Below are 12839 nucleotides of genomic sequence, written 5' to 3' on the forward strand. Positions count from 1 at the left end.
AGTGCCATTAACAGATACCTAACTGCATAAGGTGATGATTACTCCATAAACCATAAACCATAAACAGATACCTAAATTGTAATTTACTTGGAGCTGTTGACCATTCAGGCTAATGAATCTGGGAAGCGTTACATAAATATAGTGCTCGATGTGATTAGTTTTTTTTAGTTGATCTGTATAACAGTTACACTCTCAATTTACCCATTGCAGAACAAAAAATATGTGTGATGCAGGGAAAGACACCTGTTGGCAGTCACATGGGAGAGGATCAAAAGAGCAACGAAGAAATGCTAACATTTTTCGACATAAGTTAAAACGAAGATGAGGGAGAGGAGACTGATGACAAAACGCCACCGCTGGTTGAAGATAGTGATGGCGAAATTCCGATATTTATCGACCATAGCAATGGTAAAAACGAAGGTGATGAGAGTGATGACGATTTAACTATTTTATAATTTTTATGATAGCAACTTTTAATTTGTTACTGTTGCATTTTTTCCTTGCATTAGAACTCGATAGAAACATTAATTAGATTCCAAACTGATAATCTCTCCAAACCAAGTTGAATCTGTAAAAAAAAGTAATAATTTTCTTTTTTTTTATTACGAAAATCTAATCATATCTTGATGAAACTGATAGAAGAGAAAATATTTGTCAATTGGTAACTGAAGATGATTAGTACAATTTCAGAACTGGAAAAAAATTACAAAATTTAAGCAAAATCCCCGAATATAAAAACATTGAATTACTTAATTTATGCATTTATATCATAGTAACAAATTCGGTATGACAGATTTAAACCCGTACAACGCACGGGCTCAACACTAGTTTGTGAAATAAAGGAGAGAAGCAGCGCCAATCGACTACACATATATCTGCAAAACAAACAACAACGACATATCAGATGAATCCATAAATGAAATAAGAAATAAAATTAAAACAAAAAAACACAGAAGCGCGACAATAAAAATGAGGCCCGGCTTTACTCGAGCGTTTTTATACAGGGAGAGAATACTATTTTAGGAATCAATATTTACCAAGAAAATCTACAAAGATTTTTTTCCTTCTCTGAAAAGATAATTTTGTTTATCTTTAGACTAATCTTAGGAAAAATTAAGAATTTTTCTGTTAGAGTTTTAATATTCATGGAAAGTATTTATTTACTTTCCGATATAAAATGAATAATACTGGAAAAAAAATTGCTCGAGTGCTTTATATAGAAAAAATCCACAGTAGAATTTCATTAAAAAATAATTTCGGTTTAGGGAAAAAACTCTCTAATTTAAGAAACAACACTCTAAAAAGTTACAACACTTTAGTAATTCTGGATAGGTATATTATTCTCGTATTGCCATAATTAGTGGTTGCTAATATTTTTATATAAAAAAGATATTGTATATCAAGACATAACAAAATTAGAAATTGGCTTTATTTAATTCATTTTTTATTATGGTATAAACAAAATTAAGAAAAGTAGTATGAAAATGAGGTTTATTATTTTGTTATGGATTGAATTTTTGTATTAACCCGTTTAATATTTTAATTATTGGTTAAATTTTTTGTTTCAGATTCTAACAATTTGTTTTGTTTTTTCTTTATTTTGGACAGGATCAATAAATTTATTTGGAAGAAAGACACAACGTTGAATTCGAAGGTTAGTACGCATAACCAACTTGATCAGTTTTATTTTTTCTAACTCTCATCAGAAGTGTAATCTTATTCTTTAGTTTTAATTGATAGAATGGAGTTGTAATTAGGACAAAAATGACTCTGAAAACTGGACATTTGACATTTTTTTATATTTTGTTATTCATTAATTATGCGATTGATTCTGTGATTGATGCTTGATTGATGGTTTTTATTTTTACGATATAATATTTCTGGCATGTTTTGATATTTTCAAGATCTTGCTATTTCAGGCAAGAAGTTTTTTTTAAGATTTACTATCGTATTATTGGGAAAAAAATATTTAAAATAAAAAAAACTGGTGGGCCAGAATCAACCAGAGGCCAAAATCAATCAAAAGCGAGAATTAACTCCGGTGAATGAGGACGCTTTAAAAACTCTGTTATTATATAGAGAATATAATTTGAGGACGAAATACTCCAGAATGAAAGTTAGGCCAAAAACTTGAATTATAGAGCTCCTGGCCCCTTACCGATAGAAATCGATGGATTTGAAATATTTTCGGTGTTTTTTTTTTCCCTCTTCTTCACACCCTTCTTTTCAAACCCTAACTTCTGAGTGTCACTTCCACCGCACCCTCTACATCCTCTTCCTCGCTCTATGTTCTTTTTGCCATATCATTATTTTGTGCTCCTTTTAATCCCGCAGGTGATGGAGAATCGAAAGTGCATCTGCATCATAGAGGTTCCAGTTTTCCAACCTTACTCTTTTGAGTTATTTTTGTCTGTTTTGTTTGATTTTCAAAGTAATCTTCGTGACCTTTATATCGTGTTCTTATAAACTGAACCGTGAAATATATTCATGAATAGAAACTGGATTTGCTCCTTTTCTAATGATTAAATGGTTGTCTTTTGCAGCTGAAGCTCTACCCATTCGAATCAGGTGAGATTTTTTAATAATACCTTACCAGCTATATTATCTGTGTGAGATAGACTCTTTTCTTAGAGTTAACTAGAATTATGCATTGTTAACTAGATACACTATCTTTTACATGTTACATATAACTTATGATTTGTTGCTTTGTTTGTTAATGCTTATCTTATCTTCTCTTTGCAAATACGTGAAACAGTTCTTTGGTGGCGCTGAAACAACTATTAAGGTACTTCTTCCTCTGCAGGAATAGGAAATCGAGGGTTTCAAATGACTTTTAATGCTTTTCAGCACTCAAGCCAGGTGGGAGATACCTTATGTCTCATATAACATCCTAATCATCTTTTTCGTTATTCCATATGCTATGTTTAAACCCTGAATACTTCGTCATTCCTCTCCTCTCCCAATTTTCTTCCCCCCTATTTAATTAATTGAGAAAGATAAAATGACAAATACTTCATGAGAAAGAAGCATGGGTGAGTCGGAATTTCAACATCCAGTTCTGTCAATATAAGTTTGTGATAATATGGTGTTTTAAAAGTGGAGGCGGGATTGATTTCAGAAGACATCACCATCTCAGTTCGCGTAGCAGAATTAGATGCAGATGAAATGGAAAATATTTGCTGAGTTGATTTTGAGGGATTCACAGACATCTATTCCCTAAGCTACACTATGTGAAAATCCTCTATAAAATTAGGTACACTTTTTCTTTTATCCTAATATTGTTTCTTTAGATTCTGTTATCAGAATCAAAATGTTACTTAATTTTTTTGAAAATTTGAAGTTATATTTAATATTGAGTCGAAGTTTTATCATTTCCATGTGAGTTAGCTATCCGTTTGATTTGTTAATTTCTAAATTATCCCATCCTCAGAATGGGATTAGATAGATTTGTTTAATATTGAGAGCTTAGGTTCCATGGTGGTATTCACGAACAGCGAAACTTATATGTTAATTCAGATAGATTTGTTGGTATCATTATTGTAGAAACTAATGTTTATTTACAGTTGGTAACTAATTCTATTGAGTTCTGACAAGTAAAATTCATTTCCAAGTTACTGGTATTCAGTATTATGGCAAATAGGATAATTCATGACCAAGAATTGAGAAGATTAATGAAAATTTTACTTTTTGTATACTGGGTTTTGTTGTATTCATCTTTTCTTTTTCTATTGTGCAACTTCTTTCGCAAGATATCTTGGCTCAAGGATGTTGTCGTGCTGCTAATGTTGGACTAATAGTGGAAAAGATGCCAGAACTACAAGAATGTATTGATGCGGATTAAATGGCGTCGAATGCTCTCAATTCTCACTATGGCTACAACGAGTTACTGATAAGTGTTTTGATCCGTGAATAATGTAAGTGTCCTCTTCTATATATATGGAGTTCAGATCATGATAAAATCAACACTTTGTTAATCAAATAGAGTATCATGGTGGAGGACTAAAGAAGTATTATGGTCAGATATTAATCATCTTTTACGGTAAGTTCATAAATTTCCTTCCCTTAATTAGTTTTGATGTACATTGCACGTATAACTGGGATTGATTTCAAGTGTGGTGGTAAGCCAGCTGAATTATCAGCTGATTGCTTTGCCTATCTTACTAACATTCCCAAACGTGAATATAAATTTTCTATCTATGATGTTGAACGTCCCTTGACAGCAGAAAATACCCTTAATTGCTGTCATCCATTGGTAAATTCAAAACCAATTTTGATTTTACTATTATCTTTGGTTTCACACTTCTGTAACTCAAACTGCACAGGGCTTCCTGTTACTACCTCAAGGAGAGACTTCACATTAGAGAAAAGCGGTTGAATTACCGGCAAGTAGACTCTTTCAGCACTTTAAGTTTCCTTTCTTATGGAGGATGGTATCTCTGACAAAGTATAGTTAGTACCGCTTACACGAAAAATGACTATGGCCGGGATTTTGTTATATATATCTTCAAGTTGTCGTCTACATTTATCTTTAGGTTGGGGAACCATGCAAGCAAGGAGATAAATACAACCCAAAAGCCGGTATCCATCTTGACCCATTAATCATGATCATCATATCGTACTCATAGTGACACAAATAATAACTTTGGAATCGATGCAGTTTTTCCACACAGTCACACTGGTGGTCCAAATTTGGCTGCTGATGAGCTGAGAGAGTTTTTTTTTTTTTTTTTTGCAGGGATAGGCCTTATGTCAGGTAAATGTATGCTTCTCAATCATTTCTGGAGTACTATGCCGCTTTATGTGTCCGCATTATGGACTAAAAATATGGTATGCTTGATTTTTCATAACAAATTAATAATTATAATTCATCTAGATATTACTATTTGTATGATTCCCCCACGGTGTTGTGGCACCAAGGGTTCCCAATGCATCTTTCTTCATTAGTTATATCAGGTGAAATTACAAATTTAAACACTAACCGAATTGGAATAACTAACTTTTTTTTTTGTTTTTTTTCTTTTGATTATTTCAGCGGCGATGGTGGTGGAGGTGGTTATGGTGACAGTGGGGACGTCAGCAAAGATGGAGGCTCTGGGTCGGAAAGACATCAACAACAATGAAAACAGTTTGCAGTGTGTACTGAAAGGATCTGTATACACTTTGCTGCCAAGCTCATGTACTAATAAGCAACCGTGTAAACATTAATTGATATAGAAGGTGAGGAAATTATCCATGTAGTCACAAAATGAATATCAAGTAACTGTTTCTCAGTAGTTATTTCATTATTTGAGCACTTAATGAGAAAGAGGTGGTGAATTATGTAGCATTCCTGATGCCAATACTAAATAGTAACGTACTGTAAACTATGCCAGTTGTCAACTTCAAAATACTTAAGATTGGCAAAAGATAGTAACGTACTGTAAACTATGCCAGTTGTCAACTTCAAAATACTTAAGATTGGCAAAAGATTTATCTGGAAAATATTTTGAACTTGCAGTGCGAGTTCAAAAATTGAACTAGCGCCTTCTCCACCATTCCATTAGATAAGGAAGATATGATGTCAGCTAACTATGGACCAACTACAGTTTCTTATCATACTTTCAGGGGGGAGGAATCCGTATCTTCATCTCTCACTCTGGAAATTTCGACCATTTAGCATTTTTTCCTCTAAGCTAAAACTAAGTTTTCCATTAGACAATTTCTGACTGGCTGAACATTAACCTCCAACCATGCAAATGTGGTATTGATTTTCGGTTGGTGCAGGATGGATTGTTGCTGGAATGAATGTTAATAATCGATCGGGGTAGCAACTGAGTGAACTATCGTAATCGGCTTTGAATATTGATACTTCAGCAGATGCGTGGATTCCAGGGAAAGATTGAATACTGATAACATAAGCAATACAACCCAAAAAGGCTTAACAATCAAACTAGATTTTTCACGAGGAAGTTAACAAATTTAGACACTGATCAGAAAATTCATATGCTGCTGACCAAGACAAACAACAACTTTGAATGTTTATTTAGAAGCCCAAGTGGAATAAACAGAAGTAGATGCAGAAATGATCAATACTTAACTATCTCCAACTACATCTGATGTTTCTGATCAAAAAAACAAAACAAAAACATGTGATGTTTGTGCAACTGCGCATTGCAAAACAGTTGCAGCAACAACAGCAACCAACAATATCATGCTACTAATAGCTTGTGTAGTTTCAATTGATAATTATTGATTAAATTTATCTTTTTTCTTCTGTGTTCATGAACGGTTCCTAATTTTTTTGCAGGTGAAATGGAGATGGAAATGGCAAGATACAGGCCCCTCTAAAAGTACTGCAGATAACCGTGGTTAAGTCCACAGTTAGTTGACATCATATCTACCCTATCCAACGGCCAGGAAGGTGCTAGTTCAATTTTGAACTCGCGCTGCTGCGAGTTCAAAATATTTTCCCTTTTATCTTGGTTTCCATCTGATGTGCTAATATTCTGCCATCTCTACATTTTCATCTAATATAATAATCCAGTTATCTTGAACTAAATTTTTTTCTCAGTCGTTTAAGTTGCAGCTACAACTATCCGAGTTACTAATACTCTGCGAAATCCATGCAAGCAGATACTACATTTTGACACAATAAGAGACACCCGTCTCTACATTTTCAGCATAAATAAAATACAGAGAAGATGATCGAGCTACATTAACTTATCCCCGTGCAACGCACGAGCAAGACACTGGTTAGGATAAGAATATCTTGAAGGGGCACATGTTTACAGTACTACGTGCTACATTTGTCTTTTGCTGTGATATCTTATTTGCTCTCTTTGCAGTGCTAAAATATTTACTTTTAACCTTCTAAAATTGATCAAGTGCTTCGTGCATTGTTTCACAGGTGCCCGGTGTGTCATCGACGTGCAACATTCTGGCAAAATCAAACTAACCAGGTCTGTTACAGTTCCAAAATTTTTCCATTCGATTAACGAGTATATTTGTAATGGTGTTCCGCTCTTTCTAGGAATTTCAAGCAAAACTCAAAAGGGTACTGTTCCAATCTCACACCAAATGAAAAGAAATCCAGCAACATGGCCAATCAAAAAAAGGTTGCAACAAAGAGCAGGAATTTTTGCCTTAACAGAGTTAAAATTTGGTAGAAATTTTCGTATTTTCCTTGGTCAAAACTGTGAGAAAGCTAATGTCGTTTGACAAGCTTCTCTGGTTTTGATTTCATTGAATTGATTTTGAGAATTACAGACATACTATCTCTCTCTCTCAGGTGTTTTTAAACATTTCAAATTGCTACTTGCTCAACGGGTGACTAACGTACACTTTAACTGTCACCTGGTAGTTACCACAAACACACACAATTTATGACTCTATGATTTTACACACACTCACTTCACACAAGTTGAAGATCATTTCATGACACCCCCCGCAAGAACAAGGTCTATGCAGAGGTAGAGACACTGAGCTTGTACCTTAATGTGGAAAACCTACTGGTAGATAAGCCTTTGGTGAAGATATCTGCTATTTGATCAAGAGTTGAGAGAAAACGAACATCCAGAGCTTTTGCAGCAACTAACTCCCTAACATAGTGAAATGCAATCTCTATATGCTTCATTCTGTGATGAAATATTGGATTAGCTGTTAAGTAAGTGGCTCCCATATTATCACACCACAGAACAGGTACCTTTGGAGAAGAAAACTGTAGCTCATGAAGTAAGGACTGCACCCAAACTAGTTCTGAAGTAGCATCTTCTAGAGCACGATACTCTGCTTCTGTACTAGACCTTGCAACTGTCTTCTGCTTTCTAGAGCACTAGGAGATGAGATTAGGACCCAGAAAAGTGCCATGCCACCAATTGATCTTCTATCAGTTATATCACCAGCCCATTCTGCATCTGAGTAGGCTTGAAGCTGTAGAGATATAGACCTTTTAAATTGTAAACCATGAGAGACAGCGCCCTTTAAATACCTTAGTATCCTCTTCACAGCTGACCAGTCTGCATCAGTTGGGTTTTACAACTGGAATGGATATTCCATGTGTAGACTTCATCATATGTTTCTCTTGATTATACTATTTTGTTGTTGTAAGGAAATATTCTTGCCAACAGAGAGAATGACAACAACAACAACAACTAAACCACCATCAGTACCATAAATCAAGCAATTCAAGTAAAATTGACGAAAAAATTGGTAACAATTAGAAGGGATGTGCCTGTATCAGATTTTGCGAAAAGATACGAGAGAATTAGAAGAGTGCTATTTATTACACGGATGCTATGAATGAAAATGTATTAAAGGAATTTCGGTCTAACAAGCATGGAGGCAACCACCCCTTGCTAGAATTTTGAGCGATGCAAGCATCGATCCCTTTTAACGTACTCCCTCCGTTCCTAAATAATAGGCTGGTTTCTATAAATAGATGTTTCAAAAAAATAGGCTGGTTTCCTAATTGGGAAAGTCAAATGTTACTTTAGTTTTCTGGGACCACTTTTCTCTTAACTTCTTTTGATGACAAGTGTCATGTTGACCATTTCACTTTACTTCTTTTGCTGACAAGTGTCATGGGGACCATTTCACTTCACTTCTTTTATTGACAAGTGTCATGAGGACCACTTTCAATGATTAGTTCTCTTAATTTCCTTAATTTTCTCTAAAAACAAAACAAGCCTTGTAGATGGTGGATTTTCGACAAGGGCTAAAATCACAAACTCATAATTATACGAAGCTCTGATCCAGCAATCAGACGTGAGTATCGAGACACGAGTCTCTCATCAAATTCTCAACGGAGAGTACTTTCTCTCAGAGTACATGTAGATATGTAGTCTCACGACTGGACAACGACATATCTCATGAATACTGAATACTTTCAGTGATTATCTATGTGGGCTTACAAAACTGCACCAAGGAGCTCGATCGGTACTTCACCATATTCCCTCGTCTATGGAGCTGACACCGTACTTCCAGTAGAATCAAAATTCCCTCAGCCAGGATTGCAGCATCCAGTGGCGTACAATGGGATGAGGCTGAGATCTCCAAATCAAGAATCCCTGAATTGGATATGCTTGAATCAAGGAGAGCCAAGGTGGAAAAATATGTGGAAGCTTACAAACAGAGGATCTCCAGAGCCTACAACAAAATGGTAAGACCTCGAACATTTCAAGTAGGAGATTTGGTATTAAAGACGGCAAAGCACATTCAACAAGACATGTCTGCTCCTAAGTGCTCTCCTAAATGGGAAGGGCCATATGTTATTATCAAAGCAGTGTCTAGCGGATACTACAAAAATTTTAGCAATCAATGGAGGAAAGGAAGGAAACATCATCAATGGAAAATGGCTCAAAGCTTATTATGCCTGATCCATGAAACACACTACCTCTTCATCATTTCAAGCATTTTCAAAATGTAATTTCATTCCTCCAAAGAGCATGCGAATGCTCCTTTGTTCATTAAACATTTCATAAATGAGCAAAATTCGTTCATACGATGATCAACTGTTTCACCTAACTAGAAACTCAGATTTATTCAAAAAGCAACAACCACAAATGCTCACTCAGAGAAAACCATCCAGCAACGGATAATCCCTGTAAGAAGCCTCGTCAAGCTTCTTCTGAAAAATCTTAGTCTTTGCCTTCAAGTCTTCGACCGCTTTCTCAAACCTTGCTGACTCCAGAGCCAGTATCCTCTCCTCATCCAGTAAAGCGGCATTCATGGAAATTGCATCGGCATCCCCTGCCGTCTTATGAACCTTGATTATCTCAAGACGACGACGGAGCCAGCTTACATTGAGTCGCAATATATCACAATTCAAGATCATTTCATCCCATTTGTGCATTTCATGGTTTTTGACGTCTCGCAAATGCATCTGGTTCATTTCCTCGATGATCGGCAATAGCCCCGCTACCGTGGTTAAAAGAGTTGGAAGAAAACCTTTCCACACTTCTGTGGTAGCAATGTGACCATACCTATTCCAAATCTTAGTGTACAGAGGCGTATGGCATTTGGGAATCACGAATCCACCGACCACTTCATTGTCTGGGAAGGTATTAATCATTGGAGCTTCGAATAAGAGTCCAGCGGTTGGGTATTCACGAACATGGACACTGTCTCCAGTCTCCACGGATCCTGCAGAATCTTCACATGCCTGGTTGCTTCTTTCCTCAACCTCAACCACGGTCACAAACTTTCCACTCTTTCTTCGTCTAGCATCGACGACGACACGAACATCCGCCTATGATGAAACGAAGGAGTGTTAATCCCGGGACTCAGTACAATCTCAAGAGTCATATGTTTACTTACAGACGATCCAGCTTCAGCACGAGCCAATCCATATCGGGCAGGAGCTATAACAGTCCGCTTAGGCCTTGCATTATGAGGAGTAGCATTCTTCTTACAGTCCTACGACAAATCATTCTCTTGTGATCAACAATCTCGATCGAACAGGGACAAGAAAGGAGAAGAAGAAGAAGAAGTGTACAACTTACTGAGATATACGTTGCTATTTCACGCTTCGATTGAAGATCATCTTGAGAAGAAATGCTATTGCTCGACATGACGACAAGGAGGTAGGATCAAAACTTCTCTGCACGATGAAACTGACTCAGGAATGGAAGAAATATTTGCGTGGATTATATATTTGGAGTCTTGAAGATATATATATATCAGGCGATAGTCATCACTCGCGAATAGTCAACTCAGTTACGAGTTTCACTGAAACCCTAGGCTTCAAAGATCGATACTGAAGACGCGGAGGAAAATAACCACTGGGGACTGAACATCACGGGTCAAAGGATAGGCCACGCGGCCTTGTACACGTCATGAATTCTCAGCCGTGTGTTATGTTACTTCTCATGAAAATCGACAAGTCATGATGAATTTGGATGTATGGACATTGGTCCATGTCATGGATTAGAAGAAATCGACGTTAACAAAATGTTCATCATTCAGAAGAAAAGTCTAATTTAAGTAAAGTCATTTAAACAGTCAAAAGAAAGATATCCACTATGAAGACTAAAAGGGAATGCTCTAACGTCTAAAGAAGATGGAAGTAAAACTACTCGTCGGACTCATCCGAATTGTCAGATTCATCGTCACTATCCTTCTCGGAATCATCTTCTTCAGAGTCACTGTCAATCATTGGTGAAGTCCGGTGGACGGAAGATAAATCATCATCATCTGAATCCGAGTCATCTTCTGCTGCAGCTTCAGCTTCAATTTTCTTCATCATCCTCTGATGCTCTCTTTCATATCGATCAGGATGTAACGCTCGGATGGTTCCCATGTGATCTTCTTCAGAAGCATCAGCATCAGAATCAGAAGGCACTCCATCCAAGAATCGACGCTTCTCCTCAACCCTCTGTCTCTTCCGGGTGCGATCTTTCTCACGTTGACGGGCATCCTCCTTTTTGTCTTCAGCTCTTTTCTTGAGTTCAAAAAGAGACTCTTCGCTCACCCAAGGGAACATTAGGCTTCCCCTTCATGGGTAACCCTAGCCTTTGATTTCGCTACAGGAGCGTGAATCCTCATCAGAAGAGCCAGAGGAAGAAGAGGAATACCAGTAATCGTAATTGCTGTTATTGTTGGTCGACATTTTCTGGAACCGGAAGATCAAAGATTACTACTATGTAAACAAACCAACATCAGCAAAAAAGGTAACTCTGAACTCTTACCTCTTACAATTCTACTAATGGTAGTAGTATGCGTAAGAGTTAACACCTCAAAATCGTTCGTCTCTTCGAAAACTGCAAAAACGAACGAAACTTTATTTAATTTCCGAAACTGATTTTTCATGAAATCACGGACACAATTTTCATAATGTGAGCATTCACACAACTGACCTATGAAGTTTATAGAAATAAAATATTTAATCATAAATATATCGTCTATCTTCGAAGGTTCCTCAAAACACACGCTTTGATTTTTCGAAAAAAGCAGCAATTAATGCAACTTGCATACATGAACTCTCAAGGATTTTATTTAATGAAAACAAAATCATGAAAATAAAATATATCATCATATTTTGCACAATATATGTCACGGCTGCATATATGTAAAAAAAAAAAACTATTTTTTCCTTCGTATTGTCGTTATTTGTCTTTAAAACGAAGGTTTATTTAAAATATTGTGAAAGATCACATCTCATACATATGATAAAGTTTTGTATTTACATAAAAGCTCATAAGCAAAATTTTATCACTGGACACAAGTTCATCATATGAATTTCCCTTCGAGTCGTCGTAATTTGCCTTTAAAACGAAGGATTATTTCGATTTCGTGAAAATTTACTCCTTTTATGATAAAACCGTGGTACACATGAAATCTCATACACTAAGTTTTATCACTGGACCTAGGTTCATATACTAAAAAAAAATCTCTCCTAAATCGGAGATTATAGTTAGTTTTCAAAACTAACGATCGAACGAACATACGTTTTCAAAAACGAGGGTTTTTTCATAAAACTCACACTAATATACACACATGTATATAAATTCACCATGATCAAAACATGAACAACTCATGAAGGTCATAACGTCAACAAACATCAAAAAAAAAAAAAAAAAACGCACCTGGTCGGTTTGGCCGGAAATCGGCCGACGGCAACGACAGCGGCAGATGGTGGTCCGGAAGTGGCGGGAATTTTCTCCTGCTGGTGTGAAGGTGCAGAGATGATGGATAGCTGGTCGTGAAAAAAAAAAGAAGGGATTAATTCCTTTTATATCAATTTTATTTCCAAAACCTAATTTTCTAAGGATTTCCTTCTTGGGCCCGGCCCGCGAATCCTAACCGACCATGGACTCGTCGTCCAAACCAGCTGTTCAACACCAATTTATGCTCATCAAACGTCG

At 36.3% G+C, this 12839-nt stretch overlaps 1 long non-coding RNA gene across 4 annotated transcripts; it reads left to right on the forward strand.

The window, feature by feature from the left end:
• Positions 1–2227: 2227 nt before the first annotated feature.
• LOC113319373 lies at positions 2228–6402 on the forward strand. 4 transcript variants are annotated; one of them, XR_003345411.1, is made up of 8 exons: positions 2228–2370; positions 2544–2568; positions 2756–3253; positions 3750–4039; positions 4323–4578; positions 4736–4827; positions 5033–5217; positions 6287–6402. It is a non-coding gene; the product is annotated as an uncharacterized LOC113319373 (long non-coding RNA). The 4 variants fall into 4 exon arrangements; XR_003345412.1 differs by having other exon boundaries at positions 3750–3914; positions 3948–4578; XR_003345409.1 differs by having other exon boundaries at positions 3750–4578.
• The last annotated feature ends 6437 nt before the right edge of the window (positions 6403–12839 follow it).

This window comes from Papaver somniferum, chromosome 10 (genome assembly GCF_003573695.1).
Source record: "Papaver somniferum cultivar HN1 chromosome 10, ASM357369v1, whole genome shotgun sequence".
NCBI lineage: Eukaryota > Viridiplantae > Streptophyta > Magnoliopsida > Ranunculales > Papaveraceae > Papaver > Papaver somniferum.